Here is a 21,531-nt window from a genome sequence, read left to right as displayed (position 1 = left end):
TTACAAATAGAGCATGGACAAAAGAATCCAGTTTGTCAGAATTTTTTGTTATGTTTAAAAAAAGCAATAGATTGCATTCAGAAGTCTGTATTAATACTCTGGCCTTCTATGAGGTGGGGGTTTAATATTTTTCTTCCTACTAGAAAGATAAATCCATTAAACTACTTAAAGAAAACAAAGAAGGAGAAATTGGGAAGATGATTCACTTGTACAATCTTTGGCCAAAGCTCAAGTATTCTGTGTGTTTGGAAAAGCAGTACTTTTAAATCTCAGCTGTACAAGGAAGATTTTGAATATTATTCTTGTTGTGACTGAACTCACACTGTAATATCAGACTCACTTATTTCATGTGCGCTCTTTCCATTCATTCCCTTCACCACACTTTCTGCAAGCCCCTGCAATTGCCCAGTGTGAAAGCCAAACAGTTTACGTCTGCCTAAAATTGGCTTCCCCAACTATGATGTAGCCATTTTCTACCAGAAATGGTGTTTTATAAATTCAACTTACAAACATATCAAGATGGTAATTTAGAAAATTGTACAATGCATACAATACCCAGACTAAAGGTAAAAAATGCTTTCTTTACAAACATTGAAACATTCATTGCTTTATTAATGAGCTCACTTCTATTATCTGTCAACCTATAGCCACCTTTGCAGTGCTATAATACCAGAGATAATTAGTGCAGGCTTGTCAATTTGATTTTGGTAAACTTTATGGCCTCTTTATTTTATGATCCCTATGGGAGCTTGTAGCTTGCTCGTTGGCCAAGCAAAAAAATGCATTTATTCTGGGCTAAACAATAGCACTCTTTAATTAAGAGGTGTCACGCTATTTATTGTATGTCACGTGGTGTACCTTTGATGAGGGGCTATAAACGCAGGAGGTTCATCAGATTCAATTTCTCTCCTGTAATTTCCTACCAGAGAAAATGTGACACAAGGCAGAGATCCAATTTCCCATTTCTATTTAGCATTTATATGGACAGAATTAATGATTTTATCATCATCTTTGGCCTGCTGCTAAATGGAAGACATATATTGCCTGCTGAGATAGTAATTCTTCCTCTAAATTATGTATATGTGTGTGTGTGTGTGTACACACACTTATATACACTTGCACACACATATATATTTTCTCACTTATTTTTCCATAGGGAGATTATACCTTTTTATTAAACCCATATTTGGAGACGAAGGGTAGGTGATGGAAAAGGCAATTAGGAAGAGTAATAAGAGTGATTAGACAATGTTTCTAAGTAGGGATAAAAATGATAGAGTTCTCTGCATATTTGCCATGACAAAGGGTTCAGGAAGGCCCAAGCTGATGAACTTATGGCATGTTGACGGAAGTAATTTTATTTCTGAAGTTCTCCCATGAGAATGCTATACAATATATATGCTGCACATTTGTCAAAGTTGCCATGTAAGAAGTTTCAATTTCCTTCTCTGAAAATAATTGATCAAAGGATCACAAAGTTCAAGAGACCAGGGGGAAATGAATAAATATTATATAGAGATATAATGTATTGTAATCATACTGTATATGCTATTTTAATAGAAATCTAGAGACCCCTGTTACAATTCTTCAACCTCTTAATGGGGCCAGAGAGAACCATTTTGTAGCTTCAGCATGCTGAAATAGGGCTGAAATCCAACCCTGCTAATCTAACCATCTTTACAATTTTCTTAGAGATCACTAGCTTTAATTTACTGCTAAAATAATACGAAGTGGATGATATTTTAAATCCCTTTTCATGAATATTTTATACTCTGAATAACTTCTGTTGGAATCTTTTGTAAGTAAGAGTCAAGAGCAGTCTCACTTTGTTTTAGGAAATGTCTACTCACTCACCTGACCCAGGGCAAGACTCACTCATGCAGGGGAAGAAAGACAAGCTTCAGAGGGCATGTTACACTTTACTCTCCCTTTGATGGCTTGACATAATGGTGCTACATAGTATACCCAACTGGTAAAAATGTGTTTAGAATCATAGAATCATAGAATCGTTGAGGTTGGAAGGGACCTTTAAGATCATCGAGTCCAACCTTTAGCCTACCCTGACAAGAGCCACTTCTAAACCATGTCCCTCAGTGCCCCATCTACTCTTTTTTTAAACACCTCCAGAGATGGTGAATCCACCACCTCCCTGGGCAGCCTATTCCAATGTTTAATAACCCTTTCAGTGAAAAAATGTCTCCTAATATCTAATCTAAACCTCCCCTGACACAACTTGAACCCGTTTCCTCTCGTCCTATCACTTGTCACCAGGGAGAAGAGGTCAGCCCCCATCTCTCTACAACCTCCTTTCAGGTAGTTGTAGAGGGTGATAAGGTCTCCCCTCAGCCTCCTCTTCTCCAGGCTAAACAACCCCAGCTCCCTCAGTCGTTCTTCATAAGGTTTGTCTTCCAGGCCCCTCACCAGCTTTGTAGCCCTTCTCTGGACACGCTCCAACACCTCAATGTCCCTCTTGTAGCGAGGGGCCCAAAACTGAACGCAGTACTCGAGGTGGGGCCTCACCAGTGCTGAGTACAGGGGGATGATCACTTCCCTAGTCCGGCTCACCACACTATTCCTGATACAGGCTAGGATGCTGTTGGCCTTCTTGGCCACCTGGGCACACTGCTGGCTCATATTCAGCCGGCTGTCAACCAACACTCCCAAGTCCTTTTCTGTCGAGCTGCTTTCAAGCCATTCTGCCCCAATCCTGTAGCACTGCATGGGGTTGTTGTGTCCCAAGTGCAGGACCCGGCACTTGGCCTTGTTGAACCTCATACCATTGGTCTCAGCCCATCGGTCCAGCCTGTCCAGATCCCTCTGCAGAGCCAACCTACCCTCAAGCAGATCAACACGCCCGGCCAGTTTAGTGTCATCTGCGAACTTACTGAGGGTGCATTCAATCCCTTCATCCAGATCATTGATAAAGATATTAAAGAGAACCGGCCCCAGCACCGAGCCCTGGGGGACACCACTTGTGACTGGACACCAACTGGATTTAACTCCATTTACCACCACTCTCTGGGCACGGCCATCCAGCCAGTTTTTTACCCAGCGAAGAGTACACCTGTCCAGGCCATGAGCAGCCAGTTTCTCCAGGAGAATGCTGTGGGAAGCAGTGTCAAAAGCTTTGCAAAAATCCAAGTAGATAACATCCACAGCTTTTCCCTCATCCACTAAGTGGGTCACCTTATCATAGAAGGATATTAGGTTTGATAGGCATGACCTGCCCTTCACAAACCCATGCTGACTGGGCCTGATCACCCTGTTCTCCTGCATGTGCCGTGTAATGGCACTGAGGAGGATCTGTTCCATGACCTTCCCAGGCACTGAGGTCAGACTGACTGGCCTGTAGTTCCCCGGATCCTCCTTCCGGCCCTTCTTGTGGATGGGTGTCACATTTGCTAACCTCCAGTCAGCTGGGACCTCCCCGGTTGTCCAGGACTGCTCATAAATGATACCAAGTGGCCTGGCGAGCACCTCCGCCAGCTCTTTCAATACCCTTGGGTGGATCCCATCTGGCCCCATAGATTTGTGCACCTCCAGGTGCTGAAGCAGGTCCCTCACCATTTCCCTTTGGATTAGAGGGGCTTCATTCTGCTCCCCATCCCTGTCTTCTAGTTCAGGGGTCTGGGTGCTCAGGGAACAACTGGTCCTACTGCTGAAGACTGAGGCAAAGACTTCATTAAGTACCTCAGCCTTTTCCTCATCCTTGGTCACTATGTTGCCGGCCCCATCTACTAGAGGACAGAGATAATCCTTAGTCCTCTTCCTATTGCTAATATATTTATAGAAGCTTTTTTTGTTGTCCTTGACAACAGAAGCCAGGTTTAGCTCTAGCTGGGCTTTGGCCCTCCTGATTTTTTCCCTACATAGCTTAACTACCTCTTTGTAGTCGTCTTGAGTGGCCTGCCCTTCCTTCCAGAGGCCATAGATCCTCTTTTTTTCCCTAAGTTGCAACACTAGTTACTTTTACTAGTTACTTTTTTTTGTGTGTGTGTATATATATATTTATATATAAAAATCACCAATACATAGGAACCCTTTTATAGCCTGGTAAGTGATATGACACACAGCCTCCATGTCCATGTAAAAGGAGTGGGGTTTTTTGTTTTGGTTTGGTTTGGTTTTGTTTTTTTTTTCAAAGTGGGAAAGCTACTTGGAAGGAACATTTGTCCATACACGCAAGTTTTCCACACTAAAGATCTGGGTGCTTCCTAAGTTAGCACTCCCTAGGCCCCAGGCAGGCTGTGCTCATATAGTTTTGGGATTTGTGATTGTCTGGCCATGTTATCCAAAAAGTAAATTTTCAGCTTGTGTCTTTCCTGTTATTAAGGCTTGCTCTTTACTATGGGCTTGAGGTGCCATTTTCACTCAATTAGGGCACTTAGGTGCTCTTTCTCCTCTACCTGTCCACACTAACACCAGTGAAAGAGCTGCCTACCAGCGCTACCCTGGTGCCTCAGGTCCCTTGTCTCTTTAACCCCGGCCAAGCCAGGCATCTCAACACGCACAGGCAGCACGGGAATGAGAGAGAAACAGCCAAACGCAGTTGCCAGCCATCTGCTTGTGGCTAGGTGAATAAGGCCACTCGACTCCAGAGCCCTGTGAGGACACAAGTGAGATGATTTCACATTGATTTTTTTGCCTTTAGAGAGGTGACACTGCAGGAACATAAGATGACTGGAGTTAATGGCAATCTGACCTGAAATTAAATTATTTTCCTCAAAATGTTTGCCTCCAGTTGCTCCACAGAGCAAATGAATCAGAGCTTGCCACAGATACTACAGAGGTGAACTTCCAATTTGCTGAATACCTGGAAATTTCTGGGTGAGCATCTGTGGAGGAAAATATTCTCCTCAGCACTAGAACATTACATCTTCCAATTAGCCTGTTGTAGGAGAGTCTTCCTTAATCTTCTCTACATAAATTCACTGGAAATAAACATTGAAGTAAAGCATTTCTGGCTTTTGGTTTCTTTTTTAAAAAAATTTTGTTTTTTCAAACTCCAAGTCTGCTTGGGAAAGCTACCAAGAGTAAATCCCTTTAAATACGGGCCAGCACCCTAGTCTACAAAGTTATAGGATGCAGATGTGTTCTGAGTACCGGCGCTTAATTGGAGGTAACCATTTTAACTTAGACATTTGGCATGAACAAATTGGCCTGGGTTAAACATGTTCTTATGGGAAGTAGTTACAGGGAAAGACTTCTTTATACAAGACTACTTTTTATATACATTTATAAAAATGAATATTGTATATCATTCATCTGGCAATCACATACACTACCGGCAGGTTAAAAGGCATCGGAGAGGTATCACTGGTTGTACCACACACAATGGTCTGCAGAAGACCTTATTCACTACTGCCTAGAGTTTATAGGATTTGGGTTGGTTTGGGTTTTGTTGTTTGTTTTTTTTCCCCTTTTCTTACCCGTCCCCAATCAGAGTAAGTATAAGTGGCTTGAATTCCTCTGAAGCATGGGACTACTTTTCTTTGGTTTTAAAAACTGCCTGTGCTCAGCTTTTTGGTGTTACTCTTTGCACATTCTGGCACCACCGAGTTGGCACAAAAAAGTGGCATGCCATTAAGTTGATTTTTCAACCTTCTTTTTAAAATAAAAAGATATTTTATCAATCTTAAAGTTTAGAAAGAAGCAAAACTAGAATATGACCTCCTGTATAACCTACTATCTTTTACCCAGAAGTGGTAGAAAATGACCCTCTAATTATCACGTTCTTCTCTGAACAGCCAAAGAACAATTTCTGTACACAACAAAATACATGGAGTCTGTGCAGCTGCTGCTGGTATGCGAGTGGTTCATCACTTTTAGCCACAATTTGCAAATTCTGCCAACTGGCAAGGCAGATGTGAAAGCTAGGATAGGTGTAAATTATTGACCTTACATGATACACAAGTAGGGCTAGTGGTACTACAGAAAACTCCCTGGTTATAAAATTATTGTGTATATTTTCTAGCCATGTACTACAGTTAGTTGAAATGAGAGCAGAAGAGATACCTTGCCTTAAAGATGGGAATATAGCGTTCACTTCAAAATGCAGGTGAGGACATTTTCTTTTCAGAAACAGCACAATTTCACTAAATTCTGGAACGGTGGGTTGATGTCAGGCTTCTGCCAAATTTCACTTTCTGGGAGGTTTTGAAAAATTACTGCAAAATAAAAAATAAAAAAAAAAAACCAGAAAATTAGTATCCGCAGCTATTTTTTTAAAAAATCTTTTAGTCATTTTTTATCAGTGAAAAAAACAGTATACTTAAAGTACTGTTGAAGGAAATTAACATCATTAAAGTTAGTGTTATAATGGGAGTTTTATACAGAAATAACACATTTGCTGATGAATTAAATAAAAATACGTAAAACTGAGAGAATACAAGTTACATTATTTTTATAATGTAAACTACTAAAATTTCATATTGTACAAATTATAGAGGAATCCTATTTCTGCATAAACTGCATTTAATTTATTACTGTAAGAACAGTATTAACATCCTTAGAGGATGCGTAGAATTCACAAAAAGTAAGAACAGCAACACTACTGGATTCTGCTGTCTGCAGTCATCTACAAAAGTAAGACAAAGATGCAGTGTTTTCTGCCTATCCAATAAGGCCTGTAACAGTAATGTGATCGTTTTGGCCATTTACTATTGAAATTAACCATATGAAACAAGCTTTCAGAGATGTTATAAGTACGTATGTTATGGGGATCTGGATATATTCTTCATCTGCAAAGGATCTCAGCTGTGTTGTGAGAAGGAACACGTAGATACATTCATGGCAACACTTTCCTTTTCTTTTTAGTAACACGTCTAAAAAGTTCCGATGGGGGTGGGGGTGGGGGGAATCAGTGGAAGCTGTGTCTGGGTTACAGGCCGAGGACAGAAAATGCCTTCCTCTGTAGAGATGTTCTGGTTAATTTATAGAGTTTCCGGTACTCTAATTTGAAATGCAGAGCCCAGGATAACTCACAGACCTCCAATTCCTCTGACCATGGAAGATGCTCCCACAAGACCAGAGCCCACGGGAGCATCCCTGGCGCCAGCTCTTGGTGGGGGTTGCCAGCTCTGTCGTTGTTTGAGGAAAAACTCAAAGAAGTTAATGTAAATTACTCCACAATCCAAATAAGAAGTAAAATCAAACTCCCATTTAAAAACTATTGGCTGCTAAAGTTGATTTATGAGCTTTGAAGGCTTGTAATTAGCTGTGCTATATATAACGCAACCTGCATATACTTTTCCAGTCATACTTCTCTGGGACAGCTTCCACCTTAACAAGTGACAAGCAGTTCCTGGCTGGGAACCAGGGAAACTACAGAGATTCTTTCAGGAATCCACACACCACTGAGTGAGAACAGTTTATGATGTTCCCTGCAAAGAGGAATCTCTTGTGCCATGTGATGTCAATGGGAGAGTCTCCCTAAAGAAGATGTTTGCTGAAGGTTTTGCCATGCAAATAGCGTGATATGCATTTTTTCTGTGAACTAGAGAACCAGATTGTGTCAGTTTGTCTTTAACAAACAACATGCAGTGTAAACAAATGCCAACAATCTTAGCAAACAGAACAAGCCCCATGCAAAACCAAACGTATTACATGGAGCTCTCCAGCTAAACTTTCCAAGGTCTTAAAATGCATGGGTATGTTGATAGCTTTAGCTATTTAATTTTTTTTTTTTTTGTGACACTTAAAAGATGGTAGGAATTGGTTAGAAATTAGGTAGATCATTACATAAGTAGGACTGAAGAGCAACACAAACATATAGCTACGCTCAGCACTTTACCTATACCTCCATCTCCTTTTGGGAACCAAAGAAAGAGAAGAGACCCTATAAAAATGGATAAAAGAGTAGAGCTGGTGATGATTTCTACAGCAAGGGAACCATTGCAGAGTTGAGTTGGGTGGCTGCAGCCATATGTTCCCATGCTGACAATCTTTCACAAGATATGATTTTGTCTTTGTGCTCAGTGCCACAAGCTTCAGCGACGCCCGACCTGCCAGAAAGTCTTGAGAAAACTCTGCAAGCAGCTATGATGCTTTGCATAGACTTGTCTCTGCTTACAGTGGTTAACAGAGATTAGAAGAATGAAAGCAGTAGGAGCGGGAGGAAGGGAGAAGGACAATGGGACTACCTTTTTACAAATTAAATCCCCAGAAATCTGGGGCTTTTCAGAGTTCAGTCTGGGAAACGGTACATTTGTAGTATTGAAATGAAAGCATTTGACAGATTAATCAAGGCGTTTTAACTATTGGCAACTGATTCATGCACTATAAATACCTCTCAACAGCAATAAGGTGTTATATAAGTGTTGTGCATGAGAGTTAATGGTAATTATGTGTTAGACTCTACATGTATCTGACTTCTTGCAATGGAATTTATTGCAACAGAGAAACTAATTCATGAAGGAGAAGGTAACCAGTGCATTTTGCTTCTTTTCCTGCTCCGTAATCAGACTGCAATTTCCTATAATGTTTTCATTATCAAAAATTGCTCAATTAATTCCTTCAACTTTACAGACGAAGCGTGAATTACTTCCTTCAAATATTCACTCTTGGAGGTGTATTGATTAGTTCACATTAGCTAGATAAGTAAACAGCAGTGTTTCTGCTCTCCGTCAGACTGATACTTAAGGACTTCTGGCTCAAATACATGTTTATGAATCCAGAAAAGTGGATCACTCCAGCATACAAATTTGACATTTGCTTTGCACAAGCATATATCATGCTCCCAATCACTTTGATTTTCAAAATGGCACGATTTTGTTGGACCTCTGGCAAGAATCAAAGTCAGTGTAGTGAGCTTACAACGTTTGACATTTTACCTCCTGGAATCAAAATGACGGAGGGAGATCCTAAGTTTTGTTTTACAAATTTTCCCCCTCCCCCGTTTCAAGATGGAACTTAAGAGCCACTGAAAATCTCTATGAGATTTAGATCCTCAGGAGAAAGTGAAAAGTAGTTCATCTCTTGATATTAATCTTCACCTTTTAGTGATTTTTATAGACCCAACATTGTAATTGTCCCAGTAGTGGGATGTCTGCAAGCAACCTCAGTACAAGTGGAGTGTGGCGCATTCTGAGCAGTGTGCCAGTGCGCCTTCACAATGTCACTTGGTAAAGAGAGAACCTGAAGAATGAAATTCATTTCATAACCCCTTTTTTTTCTTTTATTGCCCACAACCGTAATGATTTACTTCACTGAAATGGTATGCAGGAAAAAGAGAAGGGGAAGACACAGATATTAATGAAGTAATGGAAGAAATTACTTAAAAATTATTCTAACAAAATTGATTTCCAAGTGTTTTGGTTCTGGCTCCTTGCTTTTGCTTGGGCTTAAGTCTTTAGTAGCCATATTTTCAAGCTCATTTTGAGCACTTTACTGACCTCAACTCAACCAAGAAACCCAGCCCTCTAAAATACATTATCAAGTAATAACACAGCTCTAGAGTCTAGACCACTGACAATCTTCAAACCTAACAGCTGCAAACCAGATCTATTTAAGGCCTGAAAATGTTTCAAGTAATGGATGAATCAACAACAATTTTACCAAGGAGCAGAGGGGAAAAATATAGGATGACAAGGCAAATAATATTTTCATGTACGCTTTAGTTAAATCCAGCGCTCTTCCTGAAAAAAGTGGTTTTTCCTTCTCTGCTGCTCACTTTTGGCCAACTACCACAGCCTCCTCTTTGGTGACGTGTTTCTACAGGATCTGGCAGAATGGACTGATCACCTGATGCAGATTTAAAATGTCTAATTTTTTGCCAGATCAATCTTAATCCTAGTCCTATTCCCTAGCCTGGTGTAGGCTGGCCTTTTCCTCTAAGCCTCAAGAGACCTGCAACCCACAGCTGTAAAGATGAGACTAAACTTTCCTCTGGGATGCGAGAGAGTTTCTCTCTTGAGCTCTAATGGAACAGAGAGCACTGCCCAGGCAGCTGCATCCTCAAAAAGAGAAGATAAAGCGTCAGCCCTGAAGGCCAAAATCCTCTGGCATGCACCAGGCAGGGGGTGGGTGGCAGAAGGAGCCGCCCTTGCACTGGCCTTGCCAAAGGTATTCAGTTGTATTGGGGTGGGGAAACAGGCAATTCACTCTTCAGGTTGCCAAAAATGTGTAAATGACTATCCTACACACACAATGCAGGAATTGCTCCATTACACAGAACAAGACCTCACAGAGCAGCCAATCCAGCCATAAAAGCTGCACAGAATTACTCCCAGTGAGCGCAAACAAACTTTTACACTGTGAGATTAAGGACAGACTTGAGCCCACTTCCCATATGCTTTCTTTGCCACTGGCTTCTGGGTGACTGTGGGCAAATCATTTCACCTCCCCATTGCTCATCTTCCTCTTTCATAGGAAGACGGTGGGACACAGGAGCTCCTACTGAAAATACCTTCAGATTTTTAGATAGAAAACGGTGTGGGTCAGATATTGGTGCTGCTGCTCATGCTCAAACCTGAGAATGTGATACCCTGCCTCTGCACATTGAATAAACACGCATTACCATCATCAAGGGAGAAGACTGAATCCTGCTGTCGTTATTTATAAATAGAAAATTCTTATCCTGAAATCCTTACAAGTGGGAATCGCCAACTCCTAACGACTCTGACAGGCGCTGAAGCGCAGCCTCATCGCAGAGCATAAGCCCCACTTGGCCTCCAAATGACTTGGACACATGGGTAAGTGCATTGATAACTGAGACTTGTCTTATCAGTGGAACAGGAAGTATCAAAATGTTCTAAAAATTATTTCAGCCCAGGATTATTTTTCATCCAGAAACAAACAGCTTTCCTGTAAGAAAGCCTCTGGCAGAAGTGTTCCCCTTCGTTTTACAGGGTGATGATCTTTTGCACATACACCAAGGTGCCTCTCAAACAAGGCTTGTAGCATTGTACAATATTTACTAACAAAATCAGGTACATTCAAAACATGAAGCAAATACACATAGTTACAAACTAAGGAACTTACCTTCTGTGCCATATGATTCGTTACCATCATGTTAGCCCTTTGGAGAAATCTCTGACCAAATTAGAGATTATGATAGAATTTGAATTACCTGACAAAAACCATCTAAGAGTTTCCAGACTCTGTTGTTGCTGCTATCTGTCTTTCTAAACCTCTAAGCACCACACTATAGATACTTTTTCATAGCACACAAAGAACTTGAAAGAATTTTTTTTAGGGGGGAGGGTCGGGTTGGTATTTTTATGCAGGACACAGTAGCATACACCTACCAGAACCCCATTCCTTTTAAAAGCACATATAAGATAATACAGTGCAGTGTATTGTCCCAGACTCCTACTCCTTTCTCATGCACAAAACATTCTAGAACAATCCAGCAGTTAAAAGTACTAAAATTAAGAAAATTAATTTTAAAAAAAATTTAAAAAAATCTACTATCTTCCCGATTCATGATCTTGTCAAGGTGGTAAACTATTCCTTGCTATTTTGAGACGTGGAGAACCCAACAATAATTTTAGAGACATTAATACAGAAAACACATTTTATCAGAGGAACATGGACCAAGGAAGACTTTTTTTTCCTCCCAGACACAAGTTATTCTCTGAGTTACTGCCAGGTGCATACAAAGAAATGGCATGCCAAAAGGGAATCCAAAAGCCAACATCCTAATTTCTTATGCCAACACTTCAGGTGCCGTTTGACAAATAAAGTGTTGAGAACACAACCTTAAACAACAGACAGGCAAATGCTAGATGTTTTCCAACAGTGACAGGTGCAAGAAAGCTTGAGGAAAGTATTCATTATGGGCAAGGCTCAAATTAGGTACTTAAAAATTGTGGCTTAATTTAGGTCATTTATCATTCTCCTCAAAGGCCCTTTTGTACAATTGAATTCTGAAGTGCTTCGTTTGCTATTAGATCATCACAGCTGCTGTAGTATCACTCAAAGCAGATGTTTCACAGACAGAGAGCGCCCAGCTCGTTTTCAGAAATGCAGTAACTGCAAGTCCCACCCTGGCACTTCTGCCCATGGATGTGGATTTGGCTGTGCAGGTGCCACCACGCTCAGCCACACGCAAGGGGGTCTGCATGGATCAGGTGTCAGTGGTGGCAGATCCCAGACCGATTCCAATCCGGGGACACTTGTCATAAAAACGGAGATACACACCCTGAATTTCCAGCTGTCACTTTCCTTTTGAAACAAGTGGATAATAAACCAGCTTTAAAACAGTGGATAATAAAGAATCTCAGCTCTCTGTTGTAGACTAAAAATAAGAGGCAAATGGGTCTCCTTGACTTTGCAATATTAGAATTATTCCCTGCGTGGTACTTGTGTAAACTGCAGACTCATCTCACAAGCTAACAAATCATTCCTTTGAGACAGAAGCACTGCTCATCTGCATATGGCTCCTCCACCTACATGGTAGTGTGCTATTGCACAATCCACAAGTAGGAATGTGGTGCTGAGGGAACACAGAGAAGTCACTAAAGAAGTTATTCCACTATTTCAGTCAACCAACAAAACTTCTAAGAATTTGCCTTTTCTGCACAATGCTTTAGCAGCATAGAAAATTCTTTGGCAAAAGAACCTGTCTGAAAAGAACGTGTCTGTAGTTTTCTGGCGGGGGAAGTGGTTGGTTGCTTATAAGATGTAGAAGGTAATGGGAAAAATACTTGCTTAAAATGAGCAAATGCAACACAGGTCAAATGGCTCTTGTAAAACTACTATTAATGGGTTTCCTAGACTGTGAGGCACCTAAAATCAGTAAAGTGCACAATTAGCTCAAAACTGGCAGATCAGCTCCATCTTGCACGACATCTATTTAGTTCCTGTAAGTACTAGGGCAGAGACATTTAACAGATATTACAGTTCTCTATTTAGAAGGAACTAGGATGACATAATCATATCCTTTGAAGGCGATGAAGTACTTTCCAGTCCATTAGTAACTGAGAACGATGTCATTAGACAATATCCACTAAGGAATTAGGCATTAGAAGAAGTTTAACTCCAGGAGTGATGATAACTTTCACTCAAAATCCTAGAAGCTTTGTCTGAAGAGATCTCTGGCTTTCTATTATTTCTAAAAGTTGCAAAACTAGGGATATTTCAAAGGAAAGGAGAGTGAGTGTTTATAAGATGCTGATAAGAAAGGCTCACAAGGTAATACAGATAATGGTAAGGCAGATAAATCAATCTGAGAAAACACAATGAAACAAGGAACAAGTAATGCTTTAAAGGAATATAATCCTATGAAAGACAATAATCACAAAGTCATCTTCAATAAGGTAACAGGTTTGGTCAATAAAAGTAAATGATCTGTTAAAATTAGACTTTTGTGAGATTTTTGACCTTGCTCTGCAGACCTCCCAATTAACAGTGCATAATAACAAAGCAAACGTTAAGTGGATTCACACCTGTCTACCTCTCATGTTCTGAAAAGAAGGTCAGCAATGAATCACTCCTGAACAGCTTGCTTTATTGGGAATTTTTAGGGATCTCTTCTAGGTGACTATCTATTCAACTCTCTTATCAATGGACTGGTTTAAATGTGACCACTGCTGATAACGTTGTTGTAGTTGATACAAGTGGTGATCTGGGTTCTTGATAAAGTCCTCTGAAGAAAAATAAAGCACTTAAAATACATTGAAATCTTAGAATGAAAATTGAGATCTACGAAGTTGCTTGAGAGTGTTGGCCACTCCATACAGCAAGGCACTTAAACACGTCAGCTTGGTTATCTCTGCAAAAACTTTAAAGGACATTATTAAAGAATCTTAACATTAAGGTTTGTTTAATCCAATTAACAAAGGCACAATAGAGAAAATAGCTGGCAGTTAAACCAATTTTGGTTAAAACAAATAACGATGAGATCACCATATCCAGAAGTACATCAGATCAACCACTAATATACACCACTGTGGAACACAGTGCAATAACTTTAAGTCACAAGTTTATACCTTTCCAGAAATTATGTGTTATGCCAACACAAGTTACTAGGCTCAACACACAGTTAACTGTGTTAAGTGTAATGGCCTGTGGAAAACAGGAGTTCAATCAAATTGATGTAATAGTCCCTTTTGGATTAAAACACTGGGAAATTAAATCTGGCCCTGAAAAATGTTAGGAAGAAAAACACCCTCCACAACTACTTAAAATAAACCCACCTAATGTCCTCACCACCATTCCATACTATAATCTGCCACTTGAAATTATTAACATCTCTGGAGTCCAGCTTGTTAAATAAGGGGGAAGAATTGCTGGCTTTGTGCCTAGAAACCCTAAGATCTTCACAACAGCAACTCAGGCAATAACGCTTTTAGTTGCCATAGACTTTAACCACAGCCTGTCCTTTACCGCTACTTTCCAGAGTTAAGTAGGGATGACGTTGATATCCAGCAGAAAATTTGAATTTCCGGTCGGCATGGTCTCTTGCACTAGCTGTCAGTTGCGGGTGAGGCAAAGAATTTATCCCCATCCTTATGAAGTCCTAAAACAATCATGAAAATCATTTCCTCTGTTTTCTAAACCCTTAAGGAACAGTTTCTTGAAAAGCACTTCCATATGGTAGTAGGTACAGGAGAAGACTCATTTGGCCAGAGCCTCCCTCTCTCTCACAGACAGCGTAAAGGTCCAAGATGATTATTATTAGGTCTTGAAGATTAAGGTATACCAATGTACTGATTTTTTCCTTTTGCCTAGATACTCCCACTTCAGGAAGTTCCCCAGTAACGACCAGAAAAATATATACAATTCATTCAGGCTGAAGCTTTTCAACTCTTTTTGGCTGATTACTCATTAAAAAAAGAAACATGGATATTAAATAGAGGAAATTTTCATTCTTCAGAAAAGTAGATACAAATTCCTCATTCATCTACAGCAGAAGAGGAGGAATGCAACAAAGTCCCTCAGTTAACTCAGTGCTGTGAGGTAGAGGTACAGAGGTTTTAGCCTGTCTGTTTTAGGCAGGAGTTTCTGGTCATCCTATACAGTTATAATATTTCACCTGCTCTGTGTAGAGACTAAATTCACTAATATATGAAGACACAAAGACATGCTGTTCGTCGCCCTGAAACACATTGTTAAATTGTATATGCAATATATGAATGAAATGTCTCTAAATCATACTACACAGTGAAATTAGAAGATTTTATACAATAGAAACCACAGCAAAATTTTGATTATTTTTTTTTCTTTAGAGAGAGAGATATGGCCTGGTTTGCAAAAGACTACTTATCTCACCCTGAAAAATAAGCGCCTTTGAGCACTTGTATCAGTTTGATCATTTCAAACTGAAAATTGATGAAAAGCCATATCATTCAAAGACTTACTTGTGGTGTGAATCTATTTATGAGTGACGGAGAAAACGACGAGATTTCCCTTTCTCATTTACCTAATCTCCAAATCCTATTCATTCCACAGCAGGGGTAAAACCTCCGCCCTGCACAAGTTATTTGGCATTCTGACATCAATCTCGTTGGGGTCAGCATGCTGTTCAGCACTTCATCAAGTGCTTTGCAGTGCCAAAACTGAGGATACTGGGGCAGGTGGGAAAAGAGACAGATTTTCCAACAGGCAAATAGGTGATTTTGGCTCGGCTGGAGTTCAGCAGAACAACAGGAGGAGGCCTGAGGGCAGCTCTGGAAGGCTCAGCATGGGCTAGTGGGATTAACCACACTTTAGGGGGCTCCAAGCAGACCAAGGGGTCTCAAGAAGGGCATTGGGACTTTCTCCAGGCAAGAATCCCTCCCACAGCATTCTAAGATCCTCTAACTCTGTGCTCTTGGATGGCTGGGTAAGAGTAAAAGAAAAAAAAAAAAAAAAAGAGAAAGAATTTTAAAAAGACCAAAAGGCCAGGATCACCTTTTGTGTCCTACCGGGGCAAGAAAAGGAGAAAAGGATCCGGATCTAGAAGCAGCACTGGAGGAGAGCCCCCAGAAGGCTCGTCCCTAACTTTTACATTGAAGAAATGGGTTTGCACTCACTTTCTAATATTTGTAAATTCGGTTGGTCTCAGCGTCATGGAGCTAAATTGGAAAAGGAAGTCTCTATCTTTCCTCTGTAACTTGAATGATGAATAATCTAAAAGAATAAAATACAGGGTAATAATGTATGGCTAAAAATGTAATGGATATATAACAAAACCCAAAGAAATAATAAATACATATATTGTTCAAACAGTTTCCCATTTTTAAACATTTTAGTTGCTCTGCAGCTGTTTTATACTTCACCTTCAGTGACTGCAAAATAATTTTCTCTTTTTTTCTGGTCCTGCCAACTGGGAATATAGTATATTTTTTTAGAACTTTAAGGCAGAACTATTACATACACCTTGTGTCAAGTTATACACAGACACAAGAAAAGGCATGCATGGCACCCACTATAACAAGACATCCTCAGAGCGGGGATTCTCAATGCTATGTGAAAAAATTCAAAATAAATAGGGACAGGATCCATTTGAGGTTTTTAGCATTTACAGGTCTGGAGAATGAATTCTTGCTTTAGTATATCTAATTTATTGCAGTTTATTGCAGAATTTGTGACTCTGCAATTAATCAGAGTTAGCAACTTTGGTTTCCTTTGTAAAACAGAATGCATTTAAATGGAATCACTGGGGAGAGGTAGGAAGAAGTTCATAATAGGATGATAATTTTTGCCTGAAACGTTCTTGAAGCTAGTTGCATGATCCTGATCAGCAAGGGGTGACTCATACAATTTGGCTAGCAGAGTTGAAAATAAAATCACAACAACATCTGGCTGATATTTAAATGTCAGCAGTGCATGCAATGTAGCTGTGATCCCAGAGAACTAAAACCAAACTATCTCAGGTACCTCATGTGATACCAAGGATTTGATGTTCATGCACTGGTTGACAAGAGCAAGGGGAAGAATGAAGTCGATGGTCTGAGACTACTGATGCGCTAAATGCTTCCTCAAATTGGTGATTATATCAACAAACAATTATCTACTACTGCGAATTGGTTTTGGATGGAAGAGGAACAATATAATACTTTTTTTTTTTTTATTCAAGGAAGCTCATACAGGCACTGCAGCTATCTCTAAACACTTTTTCCCATTAATGCCCATGTTCCCTTCTAATCTATGGATTAGGTAAACCATCCATTTAATCTATGGGACAGGCAGTAAACTTGGATATTTAGTGTGATAAAAGTATGTCAAGAGCTTAATTTCCTCGGTCCTGAGAAGTTAGGGGAGTTTCTCTCTGACGGTTACTATCTACCTTGCTGAGGCTAAACTAATAATCAATTACTTCTGTAACATTTAAGGCCTGACAATTTTTTTTTTGGACAAGTCTAATCTACTTCTTGTGTTCACATAACTAAAGTTCAGCAATATCTATTTACTAGTACCAGCTGCTGTCTTTCCTCCTTTTGCTCCTACCTCTGGAGGAGTAAACTGTGCTGTGGTCACAAGAACAGGGAAGTGAAATCATTTACAGAATTTCATAAAGTAGGAACATAGGACCATCGAATCTGGGGACAGCAAAGCAGGGCACAGCACTGTAAAATACAGCTATTGAACAAACTGCGTGAGGCAACCTAGGAAATCCAGGAGTTGAATGAATTGAAAGGGGCAGTAGGGTAGGCAGAATGATACAAAGAGAGGACAAGCAGTGGTCTTGCCAAAATATTTAACAGAGGGAAGATTTATCTTGAAAATTATTACTGAGCAAGAATTTCAGCTCACACTTCAGAAAATGCTTCTGCATAATCAGCTCACTAGAGTAGGACAAACGTGCGTGACAAGTAGAATAATCTCAGGCTAATTCCCTTGTTCCAGTCCGTTGTTTCCTGTCATTCCAGGTACAGAAAATTTACTTAGGGGAAAAAAAAGGGGGGGAGATCACCTAAGGGACAATGAGATCACTGAAGAAATTGTGACTGGCAATCAAATAAATTAAATTTAAACATACCAAAAGGTTAAAAAAAGATGGTCTACACATCAAATCTTCTTCAGTGACCCATAGCAAAGGTCACCATTCATTACCAATTAAAGGAAGGAGGATGAAAATATGTAAGTACATCACTGAAAGAACCCAGCATAGGTTCTCTGTACCTTGCTATAGAGTTGAAAGTAATTGCTGATTTCAGCCGAATAATTCCAATTCATGCAATAATGGTGAAATTGACAAAAACTTAACTAAAATTTCTCTTTTTTTTTTCAAACGTGTATTATACTGAAAGAAAAAACAGACTTTAACATCTCAGATTAAAGTTGTCCAATACATTGGACACAGCCAATGCTACTGCAGTTTTTTTAAAAGATTTAGGTGCAAGAGGGAGGCAAGGGGAAGGACAGGAAATTTCATTTTTCAAGCTTGTGTTTCCAAAGGTAGTTCCATTATTTCAAACATCTTATTTATTCCAATTATTTTACATTTTAAGCTATTCATTTACAGAACAAGTTGAGAGTCATAAATAGTTCTGTTTGGGATACAATGGTCTTTTCTAAGGCTGAAGTTTGTAAACATGTTGTAGTACGGATATTTAAGTGCTTTGCAGAAATATTTGAACCTTACATTGCTATTTCTTCTAGTACTAGATACCTCTAGCCTATTTTCAGAAAAGAGTAATCTGTCCAACATTTTCCAGAACATGTTTTATAAGTTAAAACAGTAATTTTCTTGTATTCCTCCAGTTCTTCCAGTTTAAACATAATTATTTTATCTTGACTTTGTACTTTCATTGAGACCTTCTTATCAATCTCTCTGCAGCCCAGGCAATGCAGTTCTCCTTTTTCTCAAAAAGAGACAAGAAAAGGGATAATAACAAACCTATTGAGATATGAGGTAAGATGCTAACATGATGTTTCTGTCTCTGACTTCTTTCAATTCCAGAAGGTAGCAACAGTCCACTGTTGAGTCTGAAGTTATGCCAAAATAAGAGTTGTTTTAACATTTAGTGTCTCTGTAGCTCTACAAAAGAGAACCTCCTAAATGTAATGCTAGTTTGTTCATTTTCTACTTTTATCTCCTTGGCTTGAGTACCTCTGGGGCTGAATATGCAATTTCACTTTAAAGGTATGTGATTGTTCTTATACAATTTTAAGTTTGAAGATCTAAAAGTGTTTCAAATCATTATGTTTACTGCATTTTTCCCTGTGCCACAAGACTGAGTTTAAGAACCAATGCCAAAAAACTGTGGGGATGGAGGGAAAGAAAACTCAGAAGTCAATAATAGCTGCATGCATTGTGGATTTTACCTTCATTACACCCACCTGAGCAAGATTTTGAAGTTACCTTCAACATCAGGTTGTAAAGGAGAAAAGAAAAAAGATGATGACATATTTGATAAAAATTCATATTCTTAATCATAGAATAGCTAAAGGTCATCTAGTCCAACCCCCCTGCAATGAGTAAGGACATCTTAACTAGACCAGGTTGAAAAGCCCAGTCCAACTTGACCTTGAATGTGTCCAGGGATGGGGCATTTACCACGTCTCTGGGCAATTAGTTTCAGTGTTTCACCAACCTCATTGTAAAAAAATTTCTTCCCTCTATCTAGTCTGAATCTACCTTCTTCTAGTTTAAAAACATTACCCCTTGTCCTATCGCAACAGCTCCTGCCAAAAAATTTTTCCCCATCTTTCTTACAAATACCTTATAAATACTAAAAGGCCACAATAAGGCCTCCCTGCAGCCTTCTCTTCTCCAGGCTGAACAGCCCCAACTCTCAGCCTGTCTTCATAGGAGAGGTGTTCCATCCCTCTGATTATTTTTATGGCCCTTCTCAATTTAAGGTTTCACCATAAAATATGGGTGTGCTCTTATACCTACTAATATGGGTGTGCTCTTATACCTACCTGAGACTAGGCACTCCCGTTCTTTTGTTAGAGCACGTAATGGAATATTCTTCACCTTTTAGTGACTTCATTAAATTTGGTTAGTGAAGCTGAGGTGGACTCAGGTGAGATTTTCTGATGTCAAAAATATACCTCTTTTACAATAATAATAAATTCCCTCAGCAGTCGCAGCATCTATACATAGGTAGGAGAGATACATTAGTATGGAGACAGCACAACATATTTAGAAGTTAAAATACTTCTAAAATGCTATATGATTCAACTATCTTTCTTAGCATTCTGGACTTTTGGAATGATAAATTGGGTCAGACAGATTGTTTGGTAGATATTACAAAACCTAAAAATTACTGAATGTTCATTCCAAAGACTAAAATTAGTAATCAAGTTTTTGCATTCCATTGCTTTTTTCTTTTTTTTTCCAGAGTGCTAACAAATATCTCTGCTATGACAGCAGTTTTACCTTATGTTCAGTGGTAAATTTATTTATTTTGTGATTAAAAATAGGTCATTTTAAAATTGGTTTGTTTAATAAGATAAAGAACAAATATAAAGCCTGAAATCTCTAGTAACACTATGCAAATGTCTGTGAATAAACCTACAGAAATTAAACAAAAATCACTTGATTAAGACTCAAATGTTCCCCTCACTCTCAAAACCCAAATAGGAATGCAACAAGACAGAAATATTCTTATCTTGAACATTTTTGTACTTTCAGAACTACTCATTGGGCTGATTTTTTTTCAGGTTTTCACAATAAACTTGAGGCTCAATCACACTGGAATAGCTAATATCATACTAGTTTCCTGTTCTGTTTTCCTCCCACATCTTAAGTCAGCATTTCCTCTGGAATGATGCAAGATATTTTGGGATTGGTCTCTGGGGTTTCTCTAATTTTGACCAAAAGGATAACTTTCTAATAGCAGTTTGTCCATACTGACAGGTTCCATTAAAAGCATAAGCTTTAAAATGATCCTGTCAAAAAACCGCTCAACTGGCCTTATTCCTGAATCATGTTTATTTCCCCCTTGGTACACCCTTGCATCATGCGTTTTGGTATTTTCCTACTTTTTCATCCTCCAGCAGTGAAGGTTCCCATATTTTTTGTTAGTCCCCCTGCTGTTTACATGACTTGAGGTGATTGAATCTTTCTGTTCAGGCTTTTTTTTGCTGTCTCTAGGTGATGACTCTCAGCACAGCTTCTCCACTACTTTTTTTTCCTCTTTCCAGTTTTCTACTCTCTTCCTTTTAAAAGAGCCAAAAGTTGTCCACTCTGCCCCGTCTGTTGCTGCAGGACTAAGGGCTGTAGGACTGGTCACTAAACACTCAGTTTGAAGAATTTTCTTCTCTTTCTTCTCAGATTCTTCCAATTCCCAGTTACTGTTGCTTCACCTTTCTTAATAAAGCTAAACATCCCCTTTCTGTGCAGACAATGAAATCTTTCATTCCTGTTTTAATTTTCTTACCTTAACACATTATCATCCTTTTTCCAATGTTTGTGTTGTCTAGTTCATACTGAACTAATGCGCTCTCTGCTTGTTTTTAATTAAAGTGTCTTTCAACAACTTAAGGCACAAAGAAATATAAAACACTTACTACATTTGGGCAGGTTACATATTTTAACATTTGTTCTCCAGCATGGTTCTCTAACACTGGAGGATGGTGCATATGACGCTACGTTTCTTTGGATTTGGAGTTTATCTTGGAAATTTTTTGGAATTAATTGCCCTTAAACTTTTC

The sequence above is a fragment of the Larus michahellis genome, chromosome 1 (assembly GCF_964199755.1).
Source record: "Larus michahellis chromosome 1, bLarMic1.1, whole genome shotgun sequence".
Taxonomy (NCBI): Eukaryota; Metazoa; Chordata; class Aves; order Charadriiformes; family Laridae; genus Larus; species Larus michahellis.
Note: the sequence above shows the minus strand (reverse complement) of the source record.